Genomic DNA, 4,810 nt, shown 5'->3' with positions numbered 1-4,810 from the left:
TAAAAATTTTGACTGAGCTTCTAGACAAAAGCTAGTATCAACTTGCTTGTAAATGAGCTATCATGGGAGTTGAATTGCCAGCCACAGTCAAGCTACTCCAACCAAACCTGTGTGGAGCAGATACTATTTTTACCAAGTCTTGCCCAAATTACAGGTTTGTGAGCAAAATAGGTAATTGGTGTTGCTATGTTGTTTTCTTTTTAATCTGTTAATATGGTGAGTTGCATTAGTAGATTTTATGATATTGAACTCCTTATGTTCTTGGAATATACCTTTTTAAAATCTTGATGACTTCCACAATTTGTACCTGTACTGAGCATAACCATCACCATTTATGGAAGAAATATATTTACCAAGAAAATTAGTAATGTTAAAAGACTACATGAAAAAAATGTTTCACCTATTTCAGAAAATTTCAGACATATGGGTAGAGTAGAACATCATTAGGTGACTCAGAAAGACTCCTGCCTAACAATGCTGTGAAGTTTTTTTTTTGAGGGGAGGGGGTGGGGGGTAATGATGGAAAGAAGGGGAAGGATCAGTCAAAGAACATGTATGAATTACCCGCAGGCAGTGACAATAGGGTGTGGGTTGACTGGTGTGGGGGTCAGGTGGGGGGGCTGGGTGGAGGAAGGCAAAGGGGGAAAAATTGGAACAGCTGTAATAGAGTAACAATAAAAAAGAATAAAAAAAGTTTTCTTCCTGTTCTAATAATTACATTTTTCTTTAATTTGGAATACTTACTCCAAATGAGTTAGTTTTTCCTATTTTTTGTGGCTATTTTCAAGGTTGACTTGAAGTTGTTTTCCCATTTGTCTTTTTTATGATTCAACTTAAAGACTTGATTAATGGTATTCCATTTAAAAAATAACTGAGGCTTCACTAATCTTAAATAATCAGAGACAGAATTTTCTCTCTTGCTCTTTCTCTCTCTCTTATCTCAATAAATGTTTCATTTAATGAATGTAATCAACTGTTTATGTAGAAATGGAGAAGCACAATGAGCCTTGAAAGGCTTTTGAAAATGAAAAGTAAGGAAAAAAAAGTAAAAAGACAGCCTAGAGTCTTGAGACTTCCCTAGTTTGAAAAAATTATTAAGTGAAAAGATGTTTTTCAACTTTTCAGTTACACAATATTTAGGGGAGGGACTCCCCCCCCATATTCTCCAATGCCTATCCCAGACATGCACACATACACTCACTCTCCTATACCTCCCCAGCCCCTTTAAGGTGATATTCTATCAACCAATTCCCCAAAAGGGCCTTTCTGAGTTGGAACTGATGAACCCTCCCTTTCTCTACCATCCTACCACCACTACCTTAAGAAGTTTACTTTCTAGGAAAAAGAAAAAAAAAGAGACCTAGAATCCTGAACAAATTCCTTTTGAGTGCATTCCCATTTCTAAGTTTTTAAAATAACATTTCCTCTTAAAGACTTTCTGCTTGGAAAAATTATTGAAGGCCCAAAAAGTGAGGGACCAACATTTATCACCAGAGTGTTACTAGCAGACAGTAGAGCTTCCAGCTGCGGAGCTGTCATTATGTTAATGTACCCCAATGACAGCCCTCCTAAGAGGACAAATGACTCATCACTGACTCCTTAATCAGCCTGTCTCTAGCAATAATAATAGAGTCAGTGGTCACCTGATTAAAAATGAAAGATATGAGTGCCTTTTCCAGACACTGAGCTTCTAGAATCTCAGGTTACAGGCTGTCATTAAGCAGAGAGCTGTCAGCTGGTTGCCTGTCACATCACAAAGAGGCAGACCTTTGTGAGATGCTTCACGTTCACGTCCATGATTTGATTACTTTTGCCATTATTCAGTTAATGCCTTGGTCTGGATGACTTGCTGCTATGGGCCCCTAGTCATTTATTCATCCATTCACCATTTCTGCCACAAGCATTCATTGCAGGTTTACTGTATGTTAGGGGATCTATCATGGGGTATAGAGAAGGATAGGACACTGTTCCAGCATGTGGAAGCTCTCTCCAGTGGGGGTGAGGTGGGGGAGGAACAGATACGAAAATATTTAACTAGGATACAATTTGATCAAGCTGTGATAGAGATAACATATATATGTAGTACTGCACATTATTATGGAAAATGGCAGCCCATTGGTCAGAACCAGTTCACAGAATTTGAGATACTTTTACTTGAGGTATGTGCTCTTCAGGTTACCAAAGACTCCACCATACCTTATTCCTTTAAACTTAGTCTGTTTTATTCATTTACGTTACTCTTCTTGTCCTTGTTAAGCATTTGAATTTGAGATCCTGGTATACCTGGCTCGATATGTTGACCTACTTTAATTGCTGATAACAGTTGTATTATTGTGAATTTATCTATTTCTTCTTATAGTTCCATTTTTTTCTACTTTATCTATTTTTAGAACATTTTATTAGGTATACACAGTTTAGAATTATATTGACCCTCTTTAATTCTAATAATGGCTTTTGTGTTAAAATCTATTTTGTTTGATATTAACATAGTAAGTTAAACTTTCATCTTGTGAGTATTTGATATATATGTATATGAGTAATCTGTCCAGAAAAAATCCAGCCAGTGTTAATATAGTGATAACAGTTTGTGCAGCATGATGTATCCTGGCAGCCAAAGAGAATGGACTGGAATGTGCATGTGTGATCAATGATGACTTCATTGTACTAGTCAGTGGAAGCAGTAGATGCTGTTGAGTGAGCATGTGTACTGTGTGGCTGTTTTATTCAGAATGACTGAGTGAGTAGAGCAATGAATCTGCATCAAAAATTTTGCATTAAGCTTGAACATTCCTCTGTGGAAATTATTTGTATGATTTAGAAGACTGCAGCTATGGGCAACTGGTGATTGACAGCTTCCTCATGACAACGTGCTTGCTCACGTATCACGTCTTGTGCAGAGATTTTGGCAAAATACCAAATCACCCAGGCAACTCAGCCCCGCTACTGCCCAGATTTGGTGCCCTATGACTTCTGGCTTTTTCCAAAACTAAAATCTCCTTTGAAAGGGAAGAGATTTCTGACCATTGATGAGATTGAGGAAAATACAACAAGGCAGCTGATGGAGATTGGGAGAACTGTGTGTGAGGTCCCAAGGTGTCTACTTTGAAGGGGACTGAGGTGTCACTGTCCTATGTTCAATGTCACTTGCATCTTGTATTTTCTTTAATAAATGTCTCTATTTTTCATAGTATGTGGCTGGATACCTTCTGGACAGACCATATACACAGAAATATTTGTGTATATATGTATATTATATATGTGCATACATACATGTGTATGTGCACATATATGTATACACACTATACACTCGAATATGTATGTGTGTATACACATACATGCATATATTAATCTTTAGCTACCTGTACCTTACTTCAGGTGTGTACCAGTTATCTATTGCTGCTTAACACGTCGCTCCAAAATTTAGTAGGTGATTACAACAACCACTTGATTTGTTCATGATTCTGTGGGCCAGCAATGTAGGTTGTACTCAGGTGGATCTTCTGCAGGTCTTGCCTGGAATTATTCAGGTGGTTGCAAGTCACCTGGAATTTTACTGGAGCTAGATCGTTCAAGATGTCCTCACAAGTCTGTTAGTTAGTGTGAACTGTTGCTCAAGCCACTGTCTCCACTTAGTTTTTTATCCTCAGAGAAGGTGTGTTTTTCTCATGTGGTGTTGGTGTGTGAAGACTGAGAGCAGAGCTCCAAGGCGTCTCGAGCATCAGGTTACTTCTCTGGTACCTCTGCTGTGCTCAGCCACTGGCCTGGAGCAGCCAGAGGCTATGTGTTCTCATTGTGAACTTCACAAGAGACATGTCAACCAGTAATGCTCCTCATAGCAGGTTCTTTGAGGGAGAAGTCTGCCTATACTGCTGCTTCATGGACACCACATAAATATGGTTTAATACAACAAAAAAACCTGTGTCAGACTTATACTATTAGTGAGGAACCTTGTTAATGCCTTCTAGTTTGTGTTTTCAGTGCATGTGGTTTCCTCTCATATGTATCATATGAAGAATTCAAAACATGAAAGAATGAAAATACACCTATTATTTGCCTTTAATGAAACATTGCCTTGGGCGCACACTCTCAGTTTCCATCAAAGGCTGCCCCTCTCTGGCCACAGCGGAGCAGTAACACCAGAGCAGAGCAATCCCACAGCAGCGCTATTTTACAATTGAGCTGTTTGCACTGCATAAAGTCCCTCTCCCCTCCACCTCACTCCAAACTGGGGACTCCTCTGGCATTGAATTGGTGACAACAGTGACTACCCTTGGAGAGAAGTGCCAGGGTGGAAAAGCAAATGCAAAACCTTCACTACTTGGCCTCCGTAAGTATATCTCTGCCTCTCTTACTACTCTGCTATCATCTCATCATATTGAAACTGCATAGGAATACCCATGACCTTTCTTCTTTGTGTCCTTAACACCTAACCTGATGTTGAAAGATGGAGGAGAAGCAAAGGAATTTTAAACATACAAAAATTCATATAGGGCTTTTCTCTAAAAATGTCCTTTGCAAATTAGGTACTGAATTAGGGTTCTACAGATGGGTATATATATATATCCATCCATCCTACTTCTATTTCTCTGGAGAACCCAGACTAACAGTTCTTATGTAAATAAAGGGAGGAATTAATTTTAAGGAATTGGCTTATGCAATTGTTGGGGCTGGCAAGTATGACATCTGCAGGGCAGACTGGCACGCTGGAGACCCAGGGAAGGAAGGGCTCATGTTACAGTCTCAAGTCTGAAGGCAGTCTCTTAGCAGAATTCCTTCTTCCTTGGGTGATCTGAGTCTTTTCTCTTAAGGC

This window comes from Pteronotus mesoamericanus, unplaced genomic scaffold (genome assembly GCF_021234165.1).
Source record: "Pteronotus mesoamericanus isolate MK-2021 breed Mesoamerican mustached bat unplaced genomic scaffold, CSHL_Meso_final scaffold_167, whole genome shotgun sequence".
Taxonomy (NCBI): Eukaryota; Metazoa; Chordata; class Mammalia; order Chiroptera; family Mormoopidae; genus Pteronotus; species Pteronotus mesoamericanus.
The sequence above is the reverse complement of the archived record's forward strand: the minus strand, read 5'-3'. Positions refer to the sequence as shown.